Source organism: Misgurnus anguillicaudatus, chromosome 8 (assembly GCF_027580225.2).
Source record: "Misgurnus anguillicaudatus chromosome 8, ASM2758022v2, whole genome shotgun sequence".
Lineage (NCBI taxonomy): Eukaryota > Metazoa > Chordata > Actinopteri > Cypriniformes > Cobitidae > Misgurnus > Misgurnus anguillicaudatus.
Window position 1 is genome coordinate 1,478,833 of NC_073344.2, and position 21,250 is coordinate 1,500,082.

Genomic DNA, 21,250 nt, shown 5'->3' on the forward strand with positions numbered 1-21,250 from the left:
TGATGTTAGCATGATTAGCATGAAGTTAGCATGAAGCTAGCATGATGTTAACATGATTAGCATGAAGCTAGCATGAAGCTAACATGATTAGCATGAAGGTAGCATGATTAGCATGAAGCTAGCATGATTAGCATGAAGTTAGCATGATTAGCATGATGTTAGCATGATTAGCATGAAGTTAGCATGAAGCTAGCATGAGGCTAGCATGATTAGCATGAAGTTAGCATGATGTTAGCATGATTATCAGGAAGTTGGCATGATGTTAGCATGATTAGCATGAAGTTAGCATGAAGCTAGCATGATGTTAACATGATTAGCATGAAGCTAGCATGAAGCTAACATGATTACCATGAAGTTAGCATGAAGCTAGCATTAAGCTAACATGATTAGCATGAAGCTAGCATGAAGCTAGCATGATTAGCATGAAGCTAGCATGATTAGCATGATGTTAGCATGATTAGCATGAAGTTAGCATGAAGCTAGCATGAAGCTAGCATGATTAGCATGAAGCTAGCATGAAGCTAACATGATTAGCATGAAGTTAGCATGATTAGCATGAAGCTAGCATGATGTTAGCATGATTAACATGATGTTAGCATGAAGCTAACATGATTAGCATGAAGCTAGCATGAAACTAACATGATTAGCATGAGGCTAGCATGATTAGCATCAAGCTAGCATGATGTTAGCATGATTAACATGAAGTTAGCATGATGTTAGAATGATTAGCATAAAGATAACATGATGTTAGCATGATTAGCATGAAGCTAGCATGATGTTAGCATGATTAGCAAGAAGTTAACATGAAGTTAGCATGAAGCTAGCATGATTTAACGTGAAGTTAGCAAGATTTATTATGAAATTAGCATTAAGCTAGCATGAAACTAGCATGAAGCTAGTATGACTTAGCATTAAGCTAGCATGAAGCTAACATGACCCAAAGACCCAACCCCCATGTCTCTATGATGTTCGGATCCAGAGATATAAAGCTTTGTTTATTATGTTGCTAGGGTGCTCATATTTGGTTGTTAGGGGCGTGGCTTGGGAGTGGCCAATAATGTGGCCAGTTATTACACTCTGAGTCACAAGTAAAATGGTCCAACCCCCGTGTCTCTACGATGTTCTGATGCGAAGATATAAGGCTTTGTTTATTGGGTTGCTAGGGTGCTCATATTTGGTTGCTAGGGGCGTGGCTTGGGAGTGGCCAATGATGTGGCCAGTGATTACATTCCGAGTCACAAGTAAAACGGTCCAACCCCCGTGTCTCTACAATGTTCTGATGCCGAGATATAACTGTTTCAATGTTATGTTGCTAGGGTGCTCAAAAGTGGTTGCTAGGGGCGTGGCTTAATACCTCAATAAGGATCCTGAGAGACTGATTGGATGTCTGGGTAAAATGAGCCCACCCCCAAGTCTCTATGACACTGTGCTGCAAAGATATCCATCCTGGCATTTTATAATGGCAGTCTATGGGAGATGTTGCTAGGGTCCCCAAAATTGTTGCTAGGGGCGTGGCTTAATAACTCTGGGAGGATCCTGAGAGACTGATTGGATGCCCAAGTAAAATGAGCCCACCCACGTATCTCTACGACACTGTAAAGCAAAGATATCCCATCTGGAACGGTTTTATTCCCTTATATGGGCGTGTTTCCTTGCCCATTATAAGTCAATGGGGCACTTTTGGGCACCTCTTACACCCCAGGGGTACAACTTACACCCCATTGTGATCCATGTTCTTACAGAGCCTACCACCCTCTTCAAATGTTGTAACCCACATGTTTCTACAAAATTCTCGAGCGGAGCTATGACCCGTCAAAGTTGGGCGCAATGTTAAGTCAATGGGATTTTCGCCCCCCTTTCGGAAATCCTGCACCCGATCGCTTATAAAAGTCATAGCACACCTCTCCTCAATAAACCGGTCAATTTGAGCCCTCTTTCGTGTGTCTACGACAAACCGCGCGGGACGAGTTACGCGCCGAAAAAACGTGCAGACATAAGAATAAGATATAATAATAATAACTAGATAGGTACATTTCCTGAAGAAAATGTGAGTGGTGCTTGCCGTGGCAAATTTCTGGGGACTGTATATGATCATACTTCCAGTCACGAGTAAAACTATCCAAACCCCGTGTCTCTACGATGTTCTGATGCGGAGATATAAGGCTTTGTTTACTCTGTTGCTAGGGTACTGTATTTGGTTGCTAGGGACAAATTTGACATCCAATAGTGATTACACTTCGGGTCACGAGTCAAACGGTCCAACCCCCATGTCTCTACGATGTTCTGATGCGGAGATATAAGGCTTTGTTTATTCGGTTGCTAGGGTACTGTATTTGGTTGCTAGGGAAAAAATTGGCATCCCATAGTGATTACACTCGGAGTCACGAGTCAAACGGTCCAACCCCCGTGTCTCTACGATGTTCGGATGTGGAGATATAAGGCTTTGTTTACTCTGTTGCTAGGGTACTGTATTTGGTTGCTAGGGGAAAAAATGGCATCCCATAATGATAACACTCTGAGTCACGAGTCAAACGGTCCAACCCCCGTGTCTCTACGATGTTCTGAGGCGGAGATATAAGGCTTTGTTTACTCTGTTGCTAGGGTACTGTATTTGGTTGCTAGGGAAAAAATGGCATCCCATAATGATTACACTCTGAGTCACAAGTCAAACGGTCCAACTCCCGTGTCTCTACGATGTTCTGATGTGGAGATATAAGGCTGTGTTTATCCGGTTGCTAGGGTACTGTATTTGGTTGCTAGGGAACAAAATGGCATCCCATAATGATAACACTCTGAGTCACGAGTCAAACGGTCCAACCCCCGTGTCTCTACGATGTTCGGATGCTGAGATATAACTGTTTGAATTTTTTGTTGCTAGGGTGCTGAAAAGTGGTTGCTAGGGGCGTGGCTTAGTAAGCCTTTAAGGATCCTGAGAAACTGATTGGATGCCTGAGTAAAATGAGCCCACCCCCATGTCTCTATGACACTCTGGTGCAAAGATATCCATCTGGGCATTTTATAATGGCAGTCTATGGGAGATGTTGCTAGGGTGCCCCAAATTGTTGCTAGGGGCGTGGCTTAATAGATCTGAGATGATCCTGAGAGACTGATTGGATGCCCGAGTAAAATGAGCCCACCCACTTATCTCTACGACACTGTAAAGCAAAGATATCCCATCTGGAACTGTTTTATTCCCTTATATGGGCATGTTTCCTGCCCCATTAATAAGTCAATGGGAATTTTCGGGTGCCTCTTACACCCCAGGGGTACAACTTACACCCCAATGTCATGTATGTTCTTACATAGCCTACCACCCTCTTCAAATTTAGTAACCCACATGTTTCTACGAAATCCTCGCTCGGACCTATGACCTGACAAATTTTCCCGCAATGTTAGTCTATGGGATTTTGCCCCATTGACTTTTCATTGGGCATTTTTGGGCACCTCTTACACCCCAGGGGTACAACTTACACCCCATTGTAATGTATGTTCTTACAGAGTCTACCACCCTCTTCAAATGTTGTAACCCACATGTTTCTACAAAATCCTCGAGCGGAGCTATGACTCGTCAAAGTTGGGCCCAATGTTAAGACAATAGGATTTTTCGGGTGGTTTTTCGCCCCCCTTTCAGAAATCCTGCACCCGATCGCTTATAAAAGTCATAGCACACCTCTCCTCAATAAACTGGTCAATTTGAGCCCTCTTTCATGGGACTACGTGAAACCGTGCGGGACGAGTTACGCGCCGAAAAAGTGTCCAGAAAAAGAAGAATAATAAGTATGCAAGATAATAATAGTGATGCTTTGCATAAATGCAAGCACCACTAATAAGTATGCAAGATAATAATAGTGATGCCTTGCATAAATGCAAGCACCACTAATAAGTATGAGGAATAGTAATAGTGATGCCTTGCATAAATGCAAGCACCACTAATAATAATATCCCTGAGGAATAGTAATAGTGATGCCTTGCATAAATGCAAGCACCACTAACTAGATAGGTACATTTCCTGAAGAAAATGTGAAGTGGTGCTTGCCGTGGCAAAATTCTGGGGGAAATGTATGATTATACTCCGAGTCACGAGTCAAACGGTCCAACCCCCGTGTCTCTACGATGTTCTGATGTGGAGATATAAGGCTTTGTTTATTGAAGGTAGTATGATTAGCATGATGTTAGCATAATTAACGTGAAGGTAGTATGATGTTAACATGATTAGCATGAAGCTAGCATAAAGCGAACATCATTAGCATGAAGCTAACATGATGTTAATATGATTAGCATGAAGTTAGCATGATGTTAGCATGATTATCAGGAAGTTGGCATGATGATAGCATGATTAGCATGAAGTTAGCATGAAGCTAGCATGATGTTAACATGAGTAGCATGAAGCTAGCATGAAGCTAACATGATTAGCATGAAGTTAGCATGAAGCTGGCATGAAGCTAGCATGATTAGCATGAAGCTAGCATGATTAGCATGAAGCTAGCATGATTAGCATGATGTTAGCATGATTAGCATGAAGTTAGCATGAAGCTAGCATGATGTTAACATGATTAGCATGAAGCTAGCATGAAGCTAACATGATTAGCATGAAGGTAGCATGATTAGCATGAAGCTAGCATGATTAGCATGAAGTTAGCATGATTAGCATGATGTTAGCATGATTAGCATGAAGTTAGCATGAAGCTAGCATGAGGCTAGCATGATTAGCATGAAGTTAGCATGATGTTAGCATGATTATCAGGAAGTTGGCATGATGTTAGCATGATTAGCATGAAGTTAGCATGAAGCTAGCATGATGTTAACATGATTAGCATGAAGCTAGCATGAAGCTAACATGATTACCATGAAGTTAGCATGAAGCTAGCATTAAGCTAACATGATTAGCATGAAGCTAGCATGAAGCTAGCATGATTAGCATGAAGCTAGCATGATTAGCATGATGTTAGCATGATTAGCATGATGTTAGCATGATTAGCATGAAGTTAGCATGAAGCTAGCATGAAGCTAGCATGATTAGCATGAAGCCAGCATGAAGCTAACATGATTAGCATGAAGTTAGCATGATTAGCATGAAGCTAGCATGATGTTAGCATGATTAACATGATGTTAGCATGAAGCTAACATGATTAGCATGAAGCTAGCATGAAACTAACATGATTAGCATGAGGCTAGCATGATTAGCATCAAGCTAGCATGATGTTAGCATGATTAACATGAAGTTAGCATGATGTTAGAATGATTAGCATAAAGATAACATGATGTTAGCATGATTAGCATGAAGCTAGCATGATGTTAGCATGATTAGCAAGAAGTTAACATGAAGTTAGCATGAAGCTAGCATGATTTAACGTGAAGTTAGCAAGATTTATTATGAAATTAGCATTAAGCTAGCATGAAACTAGCATGAAGCTAGTATGACTTAGCATTAAGCTAGCATGAAGCTAACATGACCCAAAGACCCAACCCCCATGTCTCTATGATGTTCGGATCCAGAGATATAAAGCTTTGTTTATTATGTTGCTAGGGTGCTCATATTTGGTTGTTAGGGGCGTGGCTTGGGAGTGGCCAATAATGTGGCCAGTTATTACACTCTGAGTCACAAGTAAAATGGTCCAACCCCCGTGTCTCTACGATGTTCTGATGCGAAGATATAAGGCTTTGTTTATTGGGTTGCTAGGGTGCTCATATTTGGTTGCTAGGGGCGTGGCTTGGGAGTGGCCAATGATGTGGCCAGTGATTACATTCCGAGTCACAAGTAAAACGGTCCAACCCCCGTGTCTCTACAATGTTCTGATGCCGAGATATAACTGTTTCAATGTTATGTTGCTAGGGTGCTCAAAAGTGGTTGCTAGGGGCGTGGCTTAATACCTCAATAAGGATCCTGAGAGACTGATTGGATGTCTGGGTAAAATGAGCCCACCCCCAAGTCTCTATGACACTGTGCTGCAAAGATATCCATCCTGGCATTTTATAATGGCAGTCTATGGGAGATGTTGCTAGGGTCCCCAAAATTGTTGCTAGGGGCGTGGCTTAATAACTCTGGGAGGATCCTGAGAGACTGATTGGATGCCCAAGTAAAATGAGCCCACCCACGTATCTCTACGACACTGTAAAGCAAAGATATCCCATCTGGAACGGTTTTATTCCCTTATATGGGCGTGTTTCCTGGCCCATTATAAGTCAATGGGGCACTTTTGGGCACCTCTTACACCCCAGGGGTACAACTTACACCCCATTGTGATCCATGTTCTTACAGAGCCTACCACCCTCTTCAAATGTTGTAACCCACATGTTTCTACAAAATTCTCGAGCGGAGCTATGACCCGTCAAAGTTGGGCGCAATGTTAAGTCAATGGGATTTTTCGGGTGGTTTTTCGCCCCCCTTTCGGAAATCCTGCACCCGATCGCTTATAAAAGTCATAGCACACCTCTCCTCAATAAACCGGTCAATTTGAGCCCTCTTTCGTGTGTCTACAACAAACCGCGCGGGACGAGTTACGCGCCGAAAAAACGTGCAGACATAAGAATAAGATATAATAATAATAACTAGATAGGTACATTTCCTGAAGAAAATGTGAAGTGGTGCTTGCCGTGGCAAATTTTGGGCGACAGTATATGATTATACTCCAAATCAAAAGTAAAAAGATCCAACTCCCGTGTCTTTACGATGTTCTGATGCGGAGATATAAGGCTTTGTTTACTCTGTTGCTAGGGTACTGTATTTGGTTGCTAGGGGGGAAATGGCATCCACTACTGATTACCCGCCGAGTCACGAGTCAAACTGTCAAACTCCCGTGTCTCTATGATGTTCTGAAGCGGAGATATAAGGCTTTGTTTACTCTGTTGCTAGGGTACTGTATTTGGTTGCTAGGGAAAAAATTGCCATCCACTAATGATTACATGCAGAGTCACAAGTGAAATGGTCCAACCCCTGTGTGCCTACGATGTTCTGATGCGGAGATATTAGGCTTTGTTTACACTGTTGCTAGGGTACTGTATTTGGTTGCTAGGGAAAAAAATTGGCATCCACTAATGATTACATGCCGAGTCACGAGTAAAACGGTCCAACCCCCGTGTCTCTACGATGTTCTGATGCGGAGATATAAGGCTTTGTTTACACTGTTGCTAGGGTACTGTTTTTGGTTGCTAGGGAAAAAAATGGCATCCACTAGTGATTACATGCCGAGTCATGAGTAAAACGGTCCAACCCCGGTGTCTCTATGATGTTCTGATGCGGAGATATATGGCTTTGTTTACTATGTTGCTAGGGTATTGTATTTGGTTGCTAGGGAAAAAATTGGCATCCCATAATGATTACACTCTGAGTCACGAGTCAAACGGTCCAACCCCCGTGTCTCTACGATGTTCTGATGCGGAGATATAAGGCTTTATTTACTCTGTTGCTAGGGTACTGTATTTGGTTGCTAGGGAAAAAATGGGCATCCCATAATGATTACACTCCGAGTCACGAGTCAAACGGTCCAACCCCCATGTCTCTACGATGTTCTGATGCGGAGATATAAGGCTTTGTTTACTCTGTTGCTAGGGTACTGTATTTGGTTGCTAGGGAAAAAATGGGCATCCCATAATGATTACACGCCGAGTCACGAGTCAAACGGTCCAACCCCCGTGTCTCTACGATGTTCTGATGCAGAGATATAAGGCTTTGTTTACTCTGTTGCTAGGGTACTGTATTTGGTTGCTAGGGAAAAAATTGGCATCCCATAATGATTACACTCTGAGTCACGAGTCAAACGGTCCAACCCCCGTGTCTCTACGATGTTCGGCTGCTGAGATATAACTGTTTGAATTTTATGTTGCTAGGGTGCTGAAAAGTGGTTGCTAGGGGCGTGGCTTAGTAAGCCTTTAAGGATCCTGAGAAACTGATTGGATGCCTGAGTAAAATGAGCCCACCCCCATGTCTCTATGACACTCTGGTGCAAAGATATCCATCTGGGCATTTTATAATGGCAGTCTATGGGAGATGTTGCTAGGGTGCCCAAAATTGTTGCTAAGGGCGTGGCTTAATAGCTCTGAGATGATCCTGAGAGACTGATTGGATGCCCGAGTGAAATGAGCCCACCCACTTGTCTGTAGGACATTGTAAAGCGAAGATATCCCAGCTGGAACTTTTTTATTTCCTTATATGGGCATGTTTCCTGCCCCATTATAAGTCAATGGGGCACTTTTGGGTGCCTCTTACACCCCAGGGGTACAACTTACACCCCAATGTCATGTATGTTTTTACAGAGTCTACCACCCTCTTCAAATGTTGTAACCCACATATTTCTACAAAATCCTCGAGCGGAGCTATGACTCGTCAAAGTTCGGCGCAATGTTAAGTCAATGGGATTTTTTGGGTGATTTTTTGCCCCCCTTTCGGAAATCCTGCACCCGATCCCTTATAAAAGTCATAGCACACCTCTCCTCAATAAACCGGTCGATTTGAGCCATCTTTCATGGGACTACGGCAAACCGTGCGGGACGAGTTACGTGCTGAAAAAACGTGCAGACATAAGAATAAAATATAAATATAGCTGCAAGCAGCAATGCCGGGGTCAAGCCGAAAAGGGCACAAAAGGATGCAAAATTGAGATTGGATAAGCAGATTGAAGAACCTAGGTAAACCTAATAATTTTAGATGAAAAAACAAAAAGTAATCAACAAACATGATCTATGTTCTTGTCTAATGCAATCGTCTTTCTGTTATTGACAAGCATGGAACATTAGAGCACTGAAGGACATGTGAGTGGTGTTTGCAGTGGCAAATTATGGGTCACATCATGTCACAACAAGTTTAATTAGTCAAAAGAGACCATCCCTGTGTCTCTACGATGTTCTGATGCAGAGATATAGCTTTTGCAAAAACGGTTGATAAGGTATTCTCAATGGTTGCTAGGGAGTGAATTGGCAACCACCAGTGATTATAGTCAAAGCCATGAAAGGAATAATCCATAATGACTCATGGTTTTAGATGTGTTGTTGCAGTAGTTTTAGGTAAAAATACCATATTCTATCTCAAAACCAGTAGGTGGCGCAATGACAAAATTGTGCATGCAACAACAGGTCATGATTGTGTTATATCTAGCTAGTTTTATGTCTATACACTTTAGTTTAGTGAAGAAACAGTTGTATGACCATAGGGCTGGCTTGTTATCAAAGGTTTTGTTCAATTATAAGGCCATCTAGTGGTGCAAGCATACAATTTTTTTTGTGTAGGCTCAGAATGTGCTCATGCATCAGCGTATCAAATCTGGTGGAAAAATATATTTTCGTTACAAAGTTACAACCATTTATGTGTAAAAAACACAGAATTTGAAGGTATTTTTTCGTTTTTTGCAATTTTCGGCCATTTCTGATAAAAAATTTAATATAACGCCAATAGAACTTTTTGTTCAGAAGGTAAGGTTAGTTTCTTCCTATGGTGTTTTCGAGTCAATCGGAAAAACGCTCGTGGAGATATTCACGCGTGTTTTTTAAGCGCTATTTTGCTGCACAGGGTTAACCGTAAGGCGAATTCTGGCATGTTTGATATCGTTGGACTCGGCAACTATTCAGAACTCCAAACAAACAAGTCTTGTGAAAATACATCAATCGGCGCCAAAGTTATAGGTGTATAAATCATTTTTCTGGCCACTAGGTGGCGCTGCGACGAAACTGTGCATGCACCCTCAGTTCCTGACTGGCATCACAAGTACCAAGTGTCGTGTCAATAGGCCTAAGTTTGACGAAGATACAGCCTAAAATCTGTTTTTTTGCGCTCTACATAAAATTTGTTAAGGGGGTATTCAACAACGGATTGCTGTATCGAAATTCTTTTGATAACTTTTTGCCATGAGTGTCTCAAGATGATACATACCAATTTTGGTGGCAATCGGACTAAAGCTCTAGGACGAGTTCGAAAAAGTAGGTTTTACGAATAATTCAAAATGGCGGACACATTTTCATGACGGAAAATAACGACATAGGGTCCAATGGAATCGTCTTGAGCCAAGGAATCAGAGGAACCAAGAATTTTGTTTCTAGGGCTTACGGATAAGAAGTTATTGGCAAAAACATAAGTGCAACTTTGGACTGTTGGTGGCGCTAGTGGGTTAGACATAGAGCCTCCAAATTTGCTGTGGGGACACATTGGACTGTCCTTTATCAGTGTGCCAAATTTCATAACTTTCCTACGTACGGTTCTATGGGCTGCCATAGACCGCAATGGCGGAAGAAGAATAACTAATAATAATAATAAAATTAAGAAAACTAACGGATACAATAGGGGTCTTCGCCCCTTCGGGGCTTGACCCCTAATAATAAGAATAATATCCCTGAGGAATAGTAATAGTGATGCCTTGCATAAATGCAAGCACCACTAACTAGATAGGTACATTTCCTGAAGAAAATGTGAAGTGGTGCTTGCCGTGGCAAATTTCGGGGGACAGTATATGTTTATACTCCATACCACAAGTAAAAACAATCCAACCCCCGTGTCTCTACGATGTTCTGATACGGAGTTATAAGGCTTTGTTTACTCTGTTGCTAGGGTACTGTATTTGGTTGCTAGGGGAAAAAATGGCATCCACTAATGACTACACTCCGAGTCACGAGTCAAACGGTCCAACCCCGTGTCTCTACAATGTTCTGATGCAGAGATATAAGGCTTTGTTTACTCTGTTGCTAGGGTACTGTATTTGGTTGCTAGGGGAAAAAATGGCATCCACTAGTGATTACTCTCCGAGTCATAAGTCAAACGGTCCAACCCCCGTGTCTCTACGATGTTCTGATGCGGAGATATAAGGGTTTGTTTACTCTGTTGCTAGGGTACTGTATTTGGTTGCTAGGGAAAATATTGGCATCCACTAGTGATTACATGCCGAGTCACGAGTAAAACGGTCCAACCCCTGTGTCTCTACGATGTTCTGATGCGGAGATATAAGGCTTTGTTTACTCTGTTGCTAGGGTACTGTATTTGGTTGCTAGGGAAAAAAATGGCATCCACTAGTGATTACATGCAGAGTCACGAGTAAAACGGTCCAACCCCCGTGTCTTTACGATGTTCTGATGCGGAGATATAAGGCTTTGTTTACACTGTTGCTAGGGTACTGCATTTGGTTGCTAGGGAAAAAATTGGCATCCACTATTGATAACACTCCAAGTCACGAGTCAAACGGTCCAACTCCCGTGTCTCTACGATGTTCTGATGCGGAAATATAAGGCTTTGTTTACTCTGTTGCTAGGGTACTGTATTTGGTTGCTAGGGAAAAAATTGGCATCCCATAGTGGTTACACTCTGAGTCACGAGTCAAACGGTCCAACCCCCGTGTCTCTACGATGTTCTGATGCTGAGATATAACCGTTTGAATTTTATGTTGCTAGGGTGCTCAAAAGTAGTTGCTAGGGGTGTGGCTTAATACCTATGTAAGGATCCTGAGAGATTGATTGGATGCCTGAGTAAAATGAGCCCACCCCCATGTCTCTATGACACTGTGCTGCAAAGATATCCATCTGTGGCCGGTTGCACCAACAGGGCTTTAGTAAGCCAGTGGCCGGTTGCATAAACATAGCCGTGACGTTAAGACTGCGTCTTAAGTATGATTCTGACTAACTAGCAATTAGTTAGGGCTAATCAGTCTTATTATTTGGATTTAAATTAGACCAATCTACCTTTCTATTTAACATACTTAAAACAGTTATGATCAGTCTTGAAGAAAAAAATTAATGACTAACTTTTAAAGCTAGTCTTAAAGTTTTATGCAACCGGCCACTGGTCCTAACTGCTAAGTAGGTCTTAGTTAAGACCAGTCTTTAGAGTTGATCTAACGTCGGTTGCACCAACCAAACTTAAGCCTAGGCGTAACTACGCCCGGTCTTAGCGTTGCGCGTTCATGTGTTGTTTACCAGCAGCGTGCGTTGCTAGGTTACGCTGTAAACTATCTTCCGCTGTTTCGTTGTAACGTTAGCCGTATCGATGGAGGAGCAAAGAAAAAGAAAAGGAAACTTCACCGACATTGAGATACGAAAGTTAATAGAGCTGTACAGTCAGCACAAACACACACTGACTGCCAAGCAATCAAACACAATTACAAACCAGAAAAAACAAACAACATGGAGACAGATAACAGAGGCGATTAACGATTGCTCTGACTCCGGCTGCCTTAGGACAGAGAGCGATGTAAGAAAAAAGTGGAAAGACCTCCTGAGCAAAGCAAAAAAAGATTTATCTGCAAAAAAACACCACCCGACCGGCGGGGGTCCTCCCCCAAACACTTCCCTGTACAGTACCATAATTGTGGATATCTTTGGAGAGGATTCCCCGGCTTTTATTGGTTTGGTCGGTGCGGAAAGTGGCGGTTCCGACATGCAAGAAACCCTTGTCGATCACTCAATCGAGAGTGCGAATTGTGAAGGTGTGTAGCCCATATTAGAATGGCCTAAAATAAGCATTTTAGTAGTTGTCAGATAACAATAGGGCTATGATAGATTATCTGTATTTTTAGACTCGATGGAGGACCCAGTCACTCCACAAAGTTCTCACGAACACAGCAGCGGTGCACCACCGGTGAAACGGATGAGGAGGCTGGATAATCTGCAGCAGACACTTCTTGAGAAGGAAATTGTGAGAGTGGAGACTGAAACAAAAAAACTACAGACCGAGCAGGAAAAGTTAGAACTTGAAAAACAAAAAATATTGTTAGAAATACAGTTGCTCCAACAACAGATAAACAGTTCATCTTCGCCTATTTCTGAAGATGATGGGCGGTCTTTTCTATTTCTGTAAATAAGCCTTATGGCAAATTGCGTACAATGAATCAATGACAATTATATGTAAATAAAAGAAGTTTATTATAGACCTAGTGGGATTTCTTTGTGGCTTATTTGTATGGTTTACAACCTGCAGATTATTGGCAAAATTATTTTGAACATTTATAAAGCATTAATTATGCGTGTACGGACTAGTCGTCCACCGACATCTTCATGCCCTGCATGGTCCACAGGGTCGACACCTTCCTCCGGCACCGGCTGATGGTGTTGCCTAGGGAGAGGGATCATCTTGGTGACACAGATGTTGTGGAGGACAGTGCACGCTGCTATTACGGTGCAGACTCGCTCAGGGTGCATCCGCATTTCTCCATGAAGACAATAAAACCTAGATGAAATAGTCAGTGATTAATGTAAAACCTAAATGTGTCACTTTTTTACTATTAATAAATGAGCAAAACTTGGCCACTAAATATGTAATATTCATTTTTTTTTTTTTTTTTTTTGACGATCGCCATAATCATAGTGAACGCGCATATAGAGAGAAATGCACATAATGGATTACATAATCAGAGAATAGCCTTATTCTTTTCGTTTGTAATTATTTCGTTTAAAGACATTTCAAGCTTTGTGTATTTGTTGTATTTCTCATATCTGTGTGAGGCATACACTGATTTTCGTCAAGTTAGGATGAAATGCTCTCTTAACATCCAATGCAAGTGACAGCGCGGGCGCATACATTATTGTCTGCTATATTTGCTTCTAATTTATTAAATGGGTCATTCTATGAAAATGGTGGGTTTTTGAAAAGACTTTTTATACCAAAACTTACAGTCAGATAATAGTTAACCTCTTAACATTATAAATCAACTTAAATGACAGCTTAATGTATTTTTATATTTTTACTAGCCTACATAACATTAAAAGATTGTGCTTCATTACATTAAAAAATCTTGTGCTGCTTTTTTGTCACTGATGTTACCTATATTTTAGATGACAATTCAGGCTTCCCAGAATGTATTTTGACTATTTTATTTGCATACATAATCAAAGACCTCCGTAAAGTTCTATTGTGTGACCTTTTTCTATTTCTACAATTGTGTTTTTTGTTGTAACATTAGAAATAATTGATCTGCAGACACAATGGCATATCTAAGAGGGCGGCCACAGTAGCTCAATCCACACTTCTTAAATTGTAAATAAATCACTTAATCATGCAATTTGAAAAATTATATTAATAAAATGTTCCTTTCCCCTTACTATAAACTGTAGTAACATCAGTGACAAATCTTAAGTCCTCACATGAAATTATCAAATTATTTATCAAATTGCGAGAGTGCGCACACTCACTATGTGCTTTTCAAAACAGCAATGCCTACAATGAATGTTTGACCCAGGAAGAAGTTGGCAAGGATGTTGTTTTTTTCAAAGTGGTGGTTTTTATAAATTGTAACACACGTGACATGAAATTGGGGGACAGGTATTCCCTGTAAATTATTTATAATATTTAGTTGATATTTTAGTTTTTTAAGTAGTCTACTAAATAACTGTACTACTTCCCTTTGTATTATGACATTTAAAGGGGGAGAATAATATATTTTTTAACTCAAAATAGGCTATGTCACTAAATCACGACTCCTGACCCGAGGCACAAGCCAATTTCATGGTACTGACCGTGTTCTACAATATATATATAAAATTGGTTTGCAATATAGCTGTATTAGATATGTTTTTTTAATAATAAAACAATTTAATTAAAACAAAAAACATATATTTTGTGTCACTATCTGAAAATTTTAAGTGTTTTCCTGATGATTGGGGCTGGGACAGGAAAGCCACCATTTTCATAGAATAAGCCAAATACAGGCAATTGGTATTAAATGTATTAAAATTAAGATATAACATTTTAACAAATATAAAGCAACTGCTAGCCCCACACTAGCGCCGCCCATGTATAGTTTTTAATGACCACACTACATCAGCACCTTGGAAAGGGGCACAGACACTGTGGAAAGGATTTTACCTGCGCTTGAGGACTCCGATGCACCGCTCAACGAGTGACCTAGTGGTGGTGTGGATGGTGTTATACCGTCGTTCTTGCTCAGTCCTCGGAGCAATTATAGGCGTCATCAGCCAGTGTTTCAGTGGGTATCCACTGTCGCCGAGAAGCAGCCCGTTTACCCTTCCAGCCTCGAAATCCTGGTATAAGGCACTCTCCCGGAGGATGCGTGCGTCATGGGTAGATCCAGGCCATCTCGCAACCAAATTAAAGATTTTATAATTGGCGTCACAAGCAATCTGCACATTGATTGAATGGTATCCCTTGCGGTTGACATAAAGATACTCGTGCTCAGATGGTGCCTTGATCCTGACGTGAGTCCCATCGATGCAGCCCACAATACCAGGGATGCCAGAGGCCCGGCGGAATCTGTGTTTCATCACCGCAGCCCCGGCCTCAGTGGGGAGGTGAGCAGATTGCGGAAGGCGACGGCTTAGTGCCAATGAAACTCTGCGGATGGCCCGACATGCGGTGGATTTGTGGACATTAATCATATCTCCAACATTGTTTTGAAACGCACCATTTGCATAAAAACGTAGCGCTATTAACAGCTGTAATGCTGGTGGCAATGCTGCGTTGTGGTTTGATATGTACTGTAAGTTGGCTGACAGCTCTTCAACAAGTTCACATATATCCCTCCGACAGAATCGAAACCTCTCTATCAGCTCATCATCATTGTAAATATCCAATGGATTGCTTCTGTCCCTAATTACTCTCTCCCGTCTAAAAGCCCGCTCATTGTAAAGCCTGTGTATAAGGCGCGCCATGTCTTTACTTCTCTTTAGTTATGTGGTTAGTATAGAAACATTATTTATCGGATGATAACGGCTATTATATGCCTAGATTTTGAATTTACGCCTGCTACTGACTAGGCGTAAGATTTACGCCTGGTCTTAGCGAGAAGAAGACTTAAGCCTGGACGGTGCAACTGTCGTAACTTTTATGTCGGACTTAGAATGCGGAGTTAAGACCTACTTACCTTAAGACCAGGCGTAAGCCCTGTTGATGCAACCGGCTCCTGGACATTTTATAATGGCAGTCTATGGGAGATGTTGCTAGGGTGCCTAAAATGGTTGCTAGGGGCGTGGCTTAATAGCTCTGGGACTACCCTGATAGACTGATTGGATGTCTGAGTAAAATGAGCCCACCCCCATGTCTCTATGACACTGTAAAGCAAAGATATCCCATCTGAAACTGTTTTATTCCCTTATATGGGCATGTTTCCTGCCCCATTATAAGTCAATGGGAATTTTCGGGTGCCTCTTACACCCCAGGGGTGCAACTTACACCCCAATGTCATGTATGTTCTTACAGAGCCTACCACCCTCTTCAAATGTTGTAACCCACACGTTTCTACAAAATCCTTGAGCGGAGCTATGACCCATCAAAGTTGGGCGCAATGTTAAGTCAATGGGATTTTTTGGGTGGTTTTTCGCCCCCCTTTCGAAAATTTTGCACCGATCGCTTATAAAAGTCATAGCAGACGTGTCCTCAATAAGCCGGTCGTTTTGAGCCCTGTTTCATTGGTCTACGACAAACCATGCGGGACGAGTTACGCGCCGAAAAAGTTTTCAGATATAAGAATAAATAAATAAATAATAATAAGTATGAGCAATAGTAATAGTGATGCCTTGCATAAATGCAAGCACCACTAATTATAAATAATAAGTATGACGAATAGTAATAGTGATGCCTTGCATAAATGCAAGCACCACTAATTATAATAAAAAGCCCAGTAACAACAGTACAGCGCATTTTCAATGCACTGTAATTAAAACATTTGTGGAAGCCAACATAGTCAACATCTAGGGTGACCACCTCCAGTCAGACAAAATGTGGGACAAGTAGCATGGTAAAGTGGGACAGACGTAATAACTTTAAACTTAAGATATATTGTAAGAAACAATCTTTTGGTCAGTGGGTTTAAAAAATAAGACACTACCACCAACCAAACTGCTTTTTAATAAAATGCAAAAAGCTCTCTCTGCTTCGCCATCTAGAGGTCTTAACCAAGAGTATGTTGTGGTCCATTCACTATTAAAATTGCATTGTCTCTTTTTCGTGGCAACACTGGCCATAGCTGCTTAACCTGACATAGAGATGGGAAAAGTAGTTTTTTTAGAGATGGGAAAAGTACACACATCCTTTACTCCAGTAGAAGTACAGATGCACTTATGTTTAAAAATACTCTGGTAAAAGTTAAAGTACTGACTACACTTTTTACTTCAGTTTAAGAAAAGAAGTGTGGGCTCTAACATGAACTTTAAGGAATAGTCTACTCATTTTCAATATTAAAATATGTTATTACCTTAACTAAGAATTGTTGATACATCCCTCTGTCATCTGTGTACGTGCACGTAAGCGCTGGAGCGCGCTGCGACGCTTCGATAGCATTTAGCTTAGCCCCATTCATTCAATGGTACCATTTAGAGATAAAGTTAGAAGTGACCAAACACATCAACGTTTTTCCTATTCAAGACGAGTAGTTATACAAGCAAGTTTGGTGGTACAAAATAAAACGTAGCGCTTTTCTAAGCGGATTTAAAAGAGGAGCTACATTTTATGGCGTAATAGCACTTTTGGGAGTACTTCGACTCGGCGCAGTAACACCCTCCCTCTCCCATTATGAGAGTGAGAAGGGGAGCGGACTTTTCAGGCGAGTTGAAGTACTCCCAAAAGTGCTATTACGCCATAAAATGTAGTTCCTCTTTTAAATCTGCTTAGAAAAGCGCTACGTTTTATTTTGTACCACCAAACTTGCTCGTATAACTACTCGTCTTAAATAGGAAAAACGTTGATGTGTTTGGTCACTTCTAACTTTATCTCTAAATGGTACCATTGAAAGAATGGGGCTAAGCTAAATGCTATCGAAGCCAGGGGCGGACTGGCCATCTGTGTGATCTGGAGAATCACAGAGCGGCCGGTACTCAGGACGGCCGGTGGGCCGGCCCACCACCCCCCACCCACGCAGTTATTAACAGTTTTTTTAACCCCACTAATCTGTTTCACACTCTGTAGGTGGCAGTAATGCACCTTTAAGTTGGATGCCAGCTGCACTGGCCGTGGTCGCCAAGTAAGGAGAAGAAGTGGTATGAGGAGGAAGAAAAACCGAGAAAAACCAACAGCAAAGACGTTAGATAGAAGGAGAACATAGAAGCATAGAAACAAACAAACAATATGCATAACGCGGCCGCGGGTAAAAAGCGGAAAGAAAAGGGTGGGGATGAGAAGGCGAGAGAAAAAAATTGCGGAATTTAGATAGTGAAGCAGCTAAATGTCACAAAATAACTGAACTATTTAGTTGCAGAACAAAGCGACCTGTTGAAGAAAATCCTTATCCCCCAACATTGAGTAAAATTCCATTGCTGGATTGTTTTTTTAGGTGAGTATTCAACCTCCATTTATATGTGAGTATTCAAGTTAAACTGTATATTAAAACCTCTTTACTTTGTGATTTATCATATAACTCATACAGTACTATGTGTTGTGTGTTACAGATACCTGTTTTGTATTGGTTCAACCAGAGGGACTGCAGTGTGTTGAGACCTCCATTTACATCTGAGTATTCAAATTAAACTGTATATTAAAACCTCTTTACTTTGTGATTTATCATATAACTCATACAGTACTGTGTTGTAGGTTTCAGATACCTGTTTTGTATTGGTTCAGCCAGAGGGACTGCAGTGTGTTGAGACCTCCATTTATATGTGAGTATTTAAGTTAAACTGTATATTAAAACCTCTTTACTTTGTGATTTATCATATAAGGGTGCGTTCACACGACAAAATTTCGGGAGTGACAACCGTATTTACTTACAGGTGTGAGTCTGGAAGTGTCCTGTTCAGACCCGTATTCTAGTTACACGCGGCGCCTGTAACCATAGTGACGGACGAATATATTAAAAAAAGTATTATTTATGCAATGTGCAAACTTTATTTATGTAATTAACAAAAACAACTGGCTGGTGTAACGCTTACCATTGTGCAGAGAAAAATAAACAAGGGTTGTTCCTTATTAAAGTTTTAATTTCCAAAATGAATTAACATAAAATCAGTTTCAGCAACTGCACGTTTTACCAAAGCAGATATATACAATATAAAAGTAATCATAATGACTTATGAAGCATAATGAAGCAAATCATAATGAAGCAAATCGATCCGTTTTTGCAAGAAATCGAACTTTATTTAAACCATTAACGCAGCCAAATAGGAAGTGCGCTTACGCTCCCGCTCTGTAGGTGGCGCAGAGAGTATGGCCTACCAACCGTAGGCAAAACCAGCCTCCTAGCGCCACCCAAAGAGCGGGAGTGTAAAAAGCACACTTTATATGTTGCAACAGTTCTGTATGGACGCTAATAATGTTGTAAATAACGTTCAATATCCTGCAAAAACCGACCGATTTGCTTCACAAGCAGCAAAAAATGTCACCAGGAGTCATGGAGATTACTTTTGTATTGGATATATCTGCTTTTTGACCTCTCAAACTGACCCATCTTTTGCTTGCATTATTTGAATCACAGATGTTTTTTTTGTGCAAAATATCTTCTTTATTGCTCTACTGAAGATAAAAGGTGAGTAAATAAACAGCTAATTTTTATATCCCTTTTATTATACAGTTAACATTAATCGTCCACTTTTAAAGTTTAAACTTTATATATCTCACTTACTTGGCTGCACGCAATTTTATGCGTAATGCAATATGTTCTGTGGCGTCTATGAAGGTAATATAATATCACATTAATCTTATGGAGCAATTCTGGTGCGTAGTTTGCAGTCATTTTCATGCACTGTAACGTTATCTTAACACAAGAGCAACGAATGACGTGACAGACAACTGGTTGTCCAGTGCGATTCCGTTCACACGGCACAGTTTCTCTGTAAATACGGTTGTGAAACCCGTAAAGTTACGGGTGTGAAGTCGGTTATAGAATGCGGTTGTCAAACCCGTAAATAACCGAACTGCGTGTGAACGGAACCGTCTTAAGGACTCAAATACGGGTTTGACAACCGTATTATGGTACCGTGTGAACGCAGCCTATCTCATACAGTACTATGTTGTGTGTTTCAGATACCTGTTTTGTATTGGTTCAGCCAGAGGGACTGCAGTGTGATGAGACCTTCATTTACATGTGAGTATTCAAGTTAATCTAGAATAATATGCTTTTAACACAACATCTAGTCAACATCAGTGCTATTGCTATAATTTGGATGGGATAGTATCATGAGCCACAATTAAAGTCTTGAGACACTCATGCCAGGCGGTATTGATGTTGTCGAGATTCCGCACTCCGATTGCTTTGCGACGGGACAAGACAAAGTACAGGGCTGTTTTTTAGTACCAGTCCGTCCCTGATCGAAGCGTCGCAGCGCGCTCCAGCGCTTACGTGCACGCACACAGATGATAGAGGGATGTATCAACAATTCTTAGTTAAGGTAATAACATATTTTAATATTGAAAATGAGTAAACTATTCCTTTAAGTAAGAAGAATCCATTAACACTGCCCATTTTAGTGTCACGCTGGTAACTGGACTTCATCATTTTAATACATCAATACAAAAAGATTTTAGCTTACAAAGCAGCTTACTACTCTCACCTGTTATGTTTAAACCAAGGTGATTATTCCTTATCTCTTGTCTGTGACAAAGGGCACTTCTCATAATTATGTACTACCCTTCATCTGTTTGCATAGATTTTTTCGAAATTAACCAAAACATGCTAATCTTTATATTTAAATTTCAGGGGTAAAGTCATTAATGGGGAAGGATCTGTGGTGATATGCCTTAGTTATTTTGCTTATCCTATTCACTGGCAGTGCTTTATGAAATGTATGACATTAGCGCAATTTAATTTGTTATGGTGTTTATGATGACATTATTAGACGCAAACTTTAATGTATCCAACTGTTGTGTCTTTATTATAAATTGATTATTAATTATATATTATTAAGTACAGTACATGTATGGCCATGATATAGGCTTATTGTGTTAGCAAAACTTTAGCAAACTTGTTACATGAGCTGCATACCAGGTGTGCATGTTAGCAAGACTCAAGTTAAATAAAGTTGTTTTGTGGCTATTAGGTGTAAAGTCGAGTCTTTTGTTCATCACTACACACCTAAATAACAAGCCAAGAAAAAGACAACCAAAATAGGAGCTGGGAAAGGCTACTGCTTACCTGTGTGATGTGATGTGCTAGTGTTGGATACACACGGACACACGGGCAGGGGTAGAGAGAGATTGCATGGGATTTCAATTCAATTCAGTTTGATTTATATAGCGCTTTTCACAATTGTTAATTGTTTCAAAGCAGCTTTACATGAGTAGATGTAGAGGAAAACACAGAAAATCAATAGATAATACAAGAGGTAGAATATAGCGGCTAAGGATAAACCGTACAAGCGAGCGTAGTAATAATGTAACGTATACAGTAAAGTGCTAAGT

The 21,250-nt window shown here is 40.8% G+C and overlaps 1 long non-coding RNA gene across 1 annotated transcript; it reads left to right on the forward strand.

Annotated features, from left to right (window-relative positions):
• Positions 1-17,871: 17,871 nt before the first annotated feature.
• On the forward strand, positions 17,872-20,060 carry LOC129450916 (uncharacterized). Its single transcript, XR_008646495.2, has 3 exons — positions 17,872-18,191; positions 18,456-18,516; positions 19,877-20,060. It is a non-coding gene; the product is annotated as an uncharacterized lncRNA (long non-coding RNA).
• The last annotated feature ends 1,190 nt before the right edge of the window (positions 20,061-21,250 follow it).